The sequence below is a fragment of the Triticum aestivum genome, chromosome 7B (genome assembly GCF_018294505.1).
Source record: "Triticum aestivum cultivar Chinese Spring chromosome 7B, IWGSC CS RefSeq v2.1, whole genome shotgun sequence".
Lineage (NCBI taxonomy): Eukaryota > Viridiplantae > Streptophyta > Magnoliopsida > Poales > Poaceae > Triticum > Triticum aestivum.
Window position 1 is genome coordinate 381511225 of NC_057813.1, and position 11155 is coordinate 381522379.

Below are 11155 nucleotides of genomic sequence, written 5' to 3' on the forward strand. Positions count from 1 at the left end.
ACCCCGCTGCCACTGGAGGGTAGGACAAAATATGCCATGCAAGTTCTTTTCCATAAGCACGTATGACTATATTCGGAATATATGCCTACATTACATTGATGAATTGGAGGTAGTTCTGTGTCACCCTATGTTATAACAGTTGCATGAGGAATTACATCCAACATAATTATCCATCATTGATCATTGCCTATGATCTTTTCACATATTGATCTTTTCTTAGTTACTTCCCCGTTGCCACTGTTATGATTGCTACAAAACTGCTAGTGTTACTTTTGCCACCATTACGGTTACCTCCATACTACTTTGCTACTAAATACTTTGCTGCATATATTAAGTCTTTCAGCTGTGGTTGCATTGACAACTCAGCTGCTAATACTTGAGAATATTCTTTAGCTCCCCTTGTGTCGAATCAATAAATTTGATTGAATAGTCTACACTCGAAAACTGTTGCAATCTCCTATACTTGTGGGTTATCAAGCCTTGTCGGGGACAATTACGGGGCCACAGCCAGGACCGCACCCGACAAGGTCTCGCCACCTCACCATCGTTCTAGCACGATGATCAGCCTGCCAACTAGGCAGACGCCTACGTGGCGGCATGCATATCTTCGTGGAGGCTCTACCACTGCGCCAACACAGCAGCTAGTCATCCAGCTTGGCGTTGCATGCCTCTTCAGCCTGGACGCGTGTCAAGGCAAGGAGAGGCGACGACGGACGGGACGGCTCCAGTTATCGTCCTTGATAAAGTAAGAGGGCACGTAGGCAGCACATTAAATGCGGTTGTCCTATGATGCCAGCGATAAGCATGAACACTGTAGATACTTTCCACCTCCTGCGTGCCGTTGTGGCAACCCCTTTGACATATAAAAGAAGGCCCGAGGCATACTAGGGGAGGATTCAGACTTTTTGAATGGGGCATGCACCATAGCTAGTTCAAGAACACAAGATATACACTCAAGCAGGACTAGGGTATTACGCACCATCGCGGCCCGAACCTGGGTAAAAATGCCTCGCACTGATCACCAGACCTGCTCTTTGCGCAGCTCTCTCCCCACCAACCGTAGAAGGGATCCCCGTGATCCCATATGTGTCGTTTCCCCGACAGTTATTGCATTGATTTATACTAACTCACGAGTTCTTGTTGAGTTTTGCATGGAAGAAGTTCTTAAGATTTAGGGAAACCGTGATATAGAAGGAACTAAGGAGACACAAAAGCTCAAGCTTGGGGATGCCCAAGGCATCCCAAGATAATATTCCAAGAAGTCTCAGGCATCTAAGCTTGGGGATGCCCCGGTAGGCATCCCATCTTTCTTCATCAACAATTATCGGTTAGTATCGGTTGAGCCTAAGTTTTTGCTTCTTCACATGAGTTGTGCTATTCTTGGAATGTAATTTTATTTTGTTTTGATTGTTGTTTTTATAAAATACTTAGATATGAAGTTTTTAAATAAGGGAGAGTCCTCAAATAGCTACCCATTTACTTAACTACTCGTTTGATCTTCACTTATATCTTTTTGGAGTAGTTTGTCATTTACTCTCATGCTTCACTTAGATTATTTTGAGAGTTGAAATTTCTGAAGAAATACTTATGCAATCGCGCTCCACTTAAATTTATTCGAGAGCTTGTTAGTAGCAATAGTAATATATAAATTTAGTCCCAAAGTAATGGATATTCAAGAGGGATATAATATATGATAAGTTTGATTCCTTGCAATAGTTTTGTGATATGGAGATAATAATATGTGAGTCATGCTGGTGAGTAATCATGCTTTAGTAAGAATATTGGTGTTAAAGTTTGTGATTCCCTATGCAAGCACGAAAATCAATAGTTATGCAATGAAGTTACATCCTACTTGTGGTGCATTATTCAGTGTTAGTTATGTTTAATGCTCTTTTATGATCATTTTTGTTTCTTGGTTGGTCGCTTCTCAATCTATTTGTGAGCCTCCATCTGTACTAAGTGGGAATACTACTTGTGCAACCAAATTCTTAAACCCAAAGTTGTGCCAAATGAGTCGACCATACCTCCTATACACGGTATTTCCATGTCGCTCCAAGTAAATTTGTATGTGCCAACTCTAATTTTCAAAATTAATTTCCTTTTTGTGTGCCTGTATCGCTCATGAAGCAGTAGGGGGTGGCCAATATTTTTCCATGCTAGATGTGTTATTCTCAAGATGATTGTTTATTCACTTGTCATTGCATGAGAGTGTGGCGGTAATAGGGATGCCCAGTCCCGAAATGAAAAGGAAATTTATTTTACGTTGTTCAGTAATAAATTCCTTGGAAAGTGTTCGTATGGAAGGCACCCATGGATACGGCTAGCCACGGATTGTGAAACAATGGTGGAGAAAGGAATAAACTTTATTTTCTGTTTGGGAACCGCCTATGATGTATCTAGCATGGAAAGTATTGGGAATTACGCGGTCGTTTTCGTTGACGGGAAAAGTATGCCTCCAAAATATTTTTATCTCTTAATTTAAGCTTTGAGCTCTGGCGCCTCTGCAAATCTCTGCTTTCCTCTGCGAAGGGCCTATCCATTTACTTTATGCAATTTTTATATGAGTCTCCATCTTCTCTTATAAAGCACCAACTAGGGAGCACTATGATCATACTTGTGCATTGGATGTAGCTAATATGCTAGAGCGTTTCATGAATGGATCAATGATTGAGCATGATGGGCTAGGGATAGCTTTATTTAGTGTTGATATTTTGAAAGACATGGTTGCTTGTTGATATGCTTGAGTATTGATGTCCTTGATACGTCTCCAACGTATCTATAATTTTTTATTATTCCATGTTGTTTTATTATCAATCTTGGATGCTTTATAATCATTTTATAGTCATTTTATATCATTTTTTGGTACTAACTTATTGACATAATGCCAAGTGCCACTTGTTGTTTTCTGCATGGTTTTTACATCGCGGGAAATCAATATCAGACAGAGTCCAAATGCCACACCAATTTACGATGATTTTTTATGGACCAGAAGGAAGAAGTTGGGCCCTTGTTGCACCTGGGGGGAGTCCCGAGGAGGGGACAACCCACCAGGGCGCGCCAGGAGGTCTAGGCACACCCTGGTGGGTTGTGCCCACCTCGGGTGCCCCCTAGACCGCCTCTTTGCTCTATAAATACCCCAATATTCCAGAAACCCTAGGGGAGTCGACAAAATATTCATCCAGTCGTCGTAGAGTCCAGAACCACCAGATCCAATCTAGACACCATCACGAAGGGGTTCATGAGGGAGTCCTGAATTAGGGGGTCCTCGGACAGCCAGACTATATGCTTATGCCGGACTGTTGGACTATAAAGATACAAGATTGAAGACTTTGTCCCGTGTCCGGGTGGGACTCTCGTTGCATGGAAGGCAAGCTTGGCAATTCGGATATGTAAATTTCCTTCTCTGTAACCAACTCTGTGTAACCCTAGCCCCCTCCGATGTCTATATAAACCGGAGGGTTTAGTCCGTAGGACAACAACAATCATAATCATAGGCTAGCTTCTAGGGTTTAGCCTCTACGATCTCGTGGTAGATCAACTCTTGTAATACTCATATCATCAAGATCAATCAAGCAGGAAGTAGGGTATTACCTCCATAGAGAGGGCCCAAACCTGGGTAAACATTGTGTCCCCCGCCTCCTATTACCATTAGCCTTAGACGCACAGTTCGGGACCCCTACCCGAGATCCGCTAGTTTTGACACCGACATTGGTGCTTTCATTGAGAGTTCCACTTTGTCGTCAGCATAAGGCTTGATGGCCCCTTCAATCATCTATAATGATGCGGTCCAGGGTGAGGTTTTCCTCCTCGGATATATCTTCGTATTCGGCGGCTTCGCACTGCGGGCCAACTCACTTGGCCATCTGGAGCAGATCGATAGCTATGCCCCTGGCCATCAGGTCAAGTTTGGAAGCCTGAACTACATTGCCGACATCCGCGGAGACTTGATCTTCGACGGATTCGAGCCCATGACAGGTGCGCGAGCATGACTTAGATCGCCCATCGGACGATGTTCAGTAGATCACACCTACAGCTGTCCCGGCTTTAAATCCGGAGCAGATCGTGTCGTCCAAGGACGGGAGGATGGACTCCGCCATGGAGGCCACACACTCTACGGCGATAGAGCCGAACATAGATTTCACTTCCAAGGAGGTCTGTGTCATCAGACCCTCAGACTCGTCTCTGGCCATAGGCTCCGAACCGCACACATCTGTGCCCATCGGATCTGACTGGGCACCGATCATGGAGTTTAGCTCTGCGGATATCTTTCAGCACTCACCCTTAAGCGACGTGCTTAACTCATTAAAATCTCTCTCCCTGTCGGGGGACTCTTGGCTGAACTATGTCCGGCTTGATTGGGAAGCGGACGACGAAGGAATTCGTTACCCACGCACCACCCACTTAATAGCCTATCGATGACTTAACCGACACGCTTGATTTCAACTCCGAAGACATTAACGGCATGGACGATGATGCCGGAGAAAAACGGGAACCACCACCCCCAGGGCACTGTAAAGCCACCTCATCATATGATATATATATGGTGGACACACCCAAAGAAAGCAATTGCGATGATGCAACAGAGGATAATCCCCTTGAGAAGGAAACAAAGCGCCGACGTCAGCGGCGCCGCTCTAAAGCCCGCCATAGCAAGAACAGCAATACCGGCACAAGAAAGAATAATACCCCGGACGATGCTAAAGATAACGACGACCTCGTAGACCCAGCGATGGAGCAGGATGAGTCAGGGGACGGCGAACACAGTCCGGGGCCGCTGTCCGATCACAGCGATGCTGAAGACAAAACTTATAAACCTGTTTCCAGAGAGGAGAACGGTCCAGACGACGATGCACGCATCATCCCGGAAAAGCACTTGGAACAAGAGAACCTCCACAAAAGCCTTATCGCACCCGCGAGGAGCTTGAAGAAGCAGAAGCAAAGGCTTAAGGCCGTGCAGGATACGCTCAATCACAGATGGAACAAAGTGCTCGACACTAACGAAAAATACAGTGGTGATCGCCACACAAAGAGCTACCCAAAGCACAAGCTGCTGCCTGAATTCGACGCGGCTATAGAGCCCATCCCGCCGAAAAACAATACGGCCGATCTGCCGGACCGACCACCCTGTGGCCGAGACAGAGCGGCTAGTGACGCCGCACATAAGTCAGCACACGATCTACGTGAGCACCTGGACAAAAGAGCTGGTATGGCTAGGTCCATCTATGGATCTAAGAAACGTGTTCCTACGCAAGATCACGGCCACCAAATTGTCTATACTGGTCAACTACCAGCTTAGAATCAACACCAAACACTACAGCCGTCGGACCCACGCCACGAGACATCCAAATACAGGGGCACCGCACACCCCTGTGCTTCACCGATGAGGTGCTGGATCATGAATTTCCAAAGGGATTTAAACCTGTAAACATCAAGGCATATGATGGAACGACATACCGTGCAGTCTAGATTGAGGACTTTATTCTTCACATCCATATGGCTCGCGGAGATGATCTCCACACCATCAAATACCTGCCCCTCAAGTTGAAAGGACCAGCTCGGCACTTGTTGAAAAGCCTCCCAAATTCAATTGGAAGTTGGGAGGAACTCGAGGATGCTTTCAGGGCTAATTTTCAAGGGACATATGTCCGACCTCCGGATGCAGACGATTTGTGTCACGTTATTCAACAACCCGGAGAGTCAGCCCGTAAACTTTGGAACAGATTTCTCACCAAGAAGAACCAAATCATCGACTGCCCGGATGCCGAAGCCTTAGTGGCTTTCAAACATAGTGTCCGGGACGAATGGCTCGCCAGACACCTCGGCCAGGAAAAGCTGAGGACAATGGCAGCCCTAACAACCCTTATGACCCGCTTTTGCGCGGGCGAGGACAGTTGGTTGGCCCGCAGCGGCACTAGCAACCCAGGCACATCCGAAATCAGGGACGACAATGGGAAGCCGCGATGCAATAAAAACAAGCGTCGAAATAATGAAGACAACCTAGACAACACAGCGGTAAACGCCGGATTCAGGGGCTCTCGACCCGGTCAATGTAAAAAGCCATTTAAAGGCAGCAGAGATGGGCTGTCCAGCCTAAACAAAATTCTAGACAGATCATGTCAGATTCATGGCACCCCCGAGAAACCTGCGAATCACACCAACAGAGAATGCTGGGTCTTCAAGCAGGCCGGCAAGCTAAACGCCGAACATAAGGGGAGGGAGCCTCCAAGTGAAGACAAGGACGAACCTCGCCAGCCGAACACTAGGGGACAAAAAAAATTCCACCAGAGGTCAAAATAGTGAACATGATTTACGCAACCCACATACCAAAGAGGAAGCGCAAACGCGCACTCCGAGACGTATATGCTGTAGAACCCGTCGTCCCCAAATTCAACCCATGGTCGGCCTGCCCGATCACTTTCGATCGCAGGGATCATCCACTAGTATCCGGCATGGAGGTTCGGCTGCCTTGGTGCTCGACCCAATAATTGATGGATACCATCTCACCCGAGTCCTCATGGACGGCGGTAGTAGTCTTAATCTGATATATCAAGGCACTATCCGCAAGATGGGGATAGACCCGTCAAGAATCAGCCAAAGCAATACTACCTTTAAAGGAGTAATACCAGGCGTAGAGGCCCGCTGCACGGGCTCTCTAACATTAGAGGTTGTATTCGGTTCTCCCGACAACTTCCGAAGAGAAGAACTAATCTTCGATATCGCTCCATTTCGAAGCGGCTACCATGCACTACTCGGAAGAACGGCCTTCGCTCGTTTCAATGCAGTTCCGCATTACGCTTATCTTAAAACTTAAGATGCCCGGTCCATGTGGCGTCATCACAATTAGCGGAAATACAGAGCGTTCCCTACGTGCGGAAGAATATGTGGCGGCCCTAGCAGCCGAACCACTGAACGGCCTCTCCAACCCAAGTAACTAATCGATCGCGAGACCACGGACACGGCTAGACGTGTTCGGCGCATCACTATTAGTAGCATCCCAGATAAACCTAAGCTTGATTAATGGCTATGCCCCCATATGTGGTGCTGGGGGCTGCCCGCATGAAAAGAATCCATAGTTCGGCTGGATCCTATTTACACTCAAGAAATTGAATTTTCACGGTTCATTAAGCTTAACTGACGTTATGCACGGTCACACAAGATTCTTTCACCTGAGTTTTTCTTTCTTTTTACAGATGACTATCGTGTTATACCCTTCCAGGATACGGCACAACGGAGACAAAGGCGCAGACATGCAGCAGGACCCCGTTCCAAGGTTTCTTTTTAGATTAAGACCCTGTGTAAACCTTTTTTATTGTCTCTTGTTGGCTCACACCCTCCTGATACTTAAAACGACCAAGAGGGATACCGGTGTTATTGCTAAGATTATTATTCGCCAATCTGAAATGGACGTTACAAGGGCAGCATCCAATGTGTTTTTGGGATTTATGCCCTTAGCACAGCCGCTCTTTCGTCACGCCGAATTTATGCACGTACCCGGAAATTCAGGGATCATTATTGAGGGCGGTAGACAGCCCAGTATATGTTGTAAAGTCCGAATACCTTCGGAAGTGTTCGGCGTCGTGAGTATGGCCTTATATGCATCAGCTCCGAATCATGTCTTTGGTCAATAGTTGGGTTTACCCAGCTCCCGTGTTTTGCTACCTTACGTTCCGCTCTATCGGCTAAGGTGGCACCGGGAGAACTACTGCGATTGTCCCCCAGTTCATCTGGATGAGCACCTCAGTAGAGAAAGCCAAAAAGTGACTATCATGATAAAGCGAGAGACTGGCCAACCACTCGATGACCCAGCGCAATCTTCACGATTCCTCTGCATTAACGAAGGACCGGTTTCCCGGTCACGTATGTACACGCACCGTATTCAGATGAGCGCGGACATACCAGGGGCTATATAGTAGCCGCACCGTCAAACTCCTATGGCTAAGTGAAAGTGTTAAAGCTATATAGTCCGATTGCCTTGTTCGCCGCGCTATCACCTCCTTAACAGACCAAGATGTTGGATCAAGTGTGATTACGCGCTTTGCCGAACACCCCAGCATTATATGCGTGGGGGCTGAAGCCGACGACTGCAAACTTTCAGGTTATATACATATATACATAAACGGCTGCACACGAGGCAGTACAATACTTTACGGGCAAAAGTATAAATATAGCCTTTATTATCACAAGCATTGTTTTTACAATTAAGATACATGTCACTGGAACATGGTATTCTTTGAGCACTGAGCCTCTATTAAACGGGCACCCTCTAAGACTTCTTCAAAATAGTGCTCGGGCGAGTCCTGGCCCCCGGGCGGACCCCTAGTTGCAATATCGGTGGCCTCCATCTTCGCCCAATACGTCTTAACACGGGCAAGGGCCATCCGCGCACCCTCTATGCACGCTGACCTCTTGACAGCGTTGATATTTGGCACAGCATGAATAAATCATTGCACCAAACTAAAATAACTATCCGGACTTGGCTCCTTCGGCCATAGGTGGTCCACAACGGCCCTCATGGCAAGTCCAAATAACCTATGGAGCTCGGCCCACTCGGCCATTTGCTCATTCAACAGCAGCAGACGCCTTGGATTACTGAACTACGACCAGAAAAATCTTTCCACCTCATGATCTTTTTGATCTTTGAAATACTCTGTTGCATCAGCAGCACTCTTTTCTAAATCCAAGTATGCGTCTGAATAACTCCACAATTGACCAATAGGGGCATACTTCAGATCGCCGAACTTTGTTCGCAATAAAAAGGGCTTCCCGGTCGCAATATCACCGGCTTGCCGAAGCTCCTCCCGCGTCGCTCTGATTTCAGAGCGAGTTTCTTTTGCCGCTTGCAAGGCCTTCTTTAGGTCAGCCGTCTTCGTTTGGTTTTCCTTTTCAAGAAGCTCATATCGGCTAGCGGCATCCTGCAGCTCAAGAGCCATGTTGGCTATTTTATCCTCACTCTGGCGATGAGCAGCCTGTTCGACTTTTAATTCTTCGGCCACCTTCAGGGCGGCCGCATCACTCCTCCTGGCTTGCTCCTTGGCCCGGGCAAGTTCTGCCCGAAGGGTCTTCACGACGGCAGCTCCATCTGCAGTCAAAGCATACTATAAATACTAGCATCATGCTCTTATTAATATTTGCTGACCACCCGAATATACATACCCTGTGCCTCGTCAAGCCGCTTGTTCACAAGCGTGATGTCTGCATCCACCACGTCAAGTTGCCGCCTCAATTCGGTAAATTCAGCAGTCTGGTCAGCTGCCGGATCTGTAGCCGCCTACGCACAAAAGCAGCGCTATCATTACCTAAGACTATGATCCTCTGCTCGCCTCGTCTGGATGGCAACTAGAGTCTCGGGGGCTACTATCTATACAAAGTACACCTTGCATGTGCAGTACAGCCAAAAATATATATATCACTGTGCTTACCTTAAAGCATCTTAGCAAGCTCGTAAAAGCTTCATTCAACCCACTTTTTGCGGATGAAATCCTCTCAACCACTGTACCCATTAAGGTATGATGTGCCTCTGAGATAGCCGCTTGCTCCAGAAGACCCATCAGTGTGTCTGGTTGTACACCGGACAATCCTGGGCTTTTCTGTTGGTCTCCTTAGGAGCCGAGAACTCCGGACTTTGGGCGGCTGAAGAGTTACCTTCTGGCCTTTGCGAATCAGGAGAGATCCTCCGGGACGACACCTCGGGGTCGTCCGCCTCATGATGCGGGGAAGCAGGAGGAGGCATTTCGCTCTCCATCATCTTCGGAAGAAGATCCCCTGAGGATGAACATTGTTGAGAAGGGCTACGAGCCGGACTGCAAAACATATGTCTCGGTTGTTATTCTCGGGAAAAGAGCAGGGCATGCTTACTAAAGTGCCTTTGTTCACTTATGGCTCGGTTGACGGATGGCCCCCTTGTGGGCGTTGTGCGGTAAGGATGCCCTCCAGGGTAGGGCCCCCTGGTGAAGGTTTCTTCCCTCGTTTGGAAACTTCCATTTGCAAGTCTTCAGGGGCGGTCCTTTTCTTCCCGTGGGGAGAGGGGATTCTAGATTCTCCTCCCCGATCATCCTCCAACACGGGGGCACTAATTCCCCCAGTTAGGATGCGTAATGTACCTCCAGCATGAAGCCAGCTTTCGGCTTCCATACTCCTCCGCTCGTCCTCCCCTGATGGCACTTGATAAAGTGCGCAAGCCAGCATCCTGGTTAGTACAGGATCCGGCGAGCCTTCGGGAAGAAGGGCCGAACACCTGATCCTCTCCGCCTTTCTTATCCAGTCCTGGCCAAGGTTGGTTTTTCAGAATAATGTTGTGACAAATATAATGACAGTATGTTCGGTCACGGAGTTACTTACTTGGGTATCTGGACGGTTGCAGTTGAGACTCACATCCTCTGTTGTGTCCGGACACTTTATTCGTGATCCGAAGAATAACCGATACATCCCTTCGAGCGTCACGTCGAAGAAGTGTTGAATGGTTCACGGTCCGTCCGGGTTGAACTCCCACATACGGAGAGATCGACGTTGGCATGGCAGGACCCGACGAACTAACATTACTTGAATTACTTTGACGAGACTGATATCCCTCTTGAGGAGATCTCGGATGCGGCTTTGCGATGTCAGCACGTCATTAACCGGTCCCCAGTCTAGCCCCTTGTTAACCCATGATGCAAGCTGTGGTGAAGGGGCAGAGCGGAAGGCCGGGGCGGCTGCCCACTTTGTATCTCGGGGTGCTGTGATGTAAAACCACTCCCGTTGCCATAGGTCAGACACCTCCGGGAAGGAACCCTTTGGCCATAAAGCATCGACACCTTTGCTTATAATAGCACCTCCGCACTCCGTGTGTCGCCCATCGATCATCTTCGGCTTCACATTGAAGGTCTTGAGCCATAATTCGAAGTGTGGGGTAATGCGGAGGAAGGCCTCACACACGACGATAAACGACGAGATGTGAAGGAAGGAATCTGGAGCTAGATCATGAAAATCTAGCCTGTAATAGAACATGAGCCCTCTAACAAAGGGATCAAGACTAAAGCCTAGCCCTCGGAGGAAGTGGGAGATGAATACGACACTCTAATAGGGTTCGGGAGTGGGGATAACCTGCCCTTGAGCAGGTAGCCAGTGAAGGATTTCGGCGGTCAGATACCTAGCCTCCCTAAGCTTCTTGATGTCC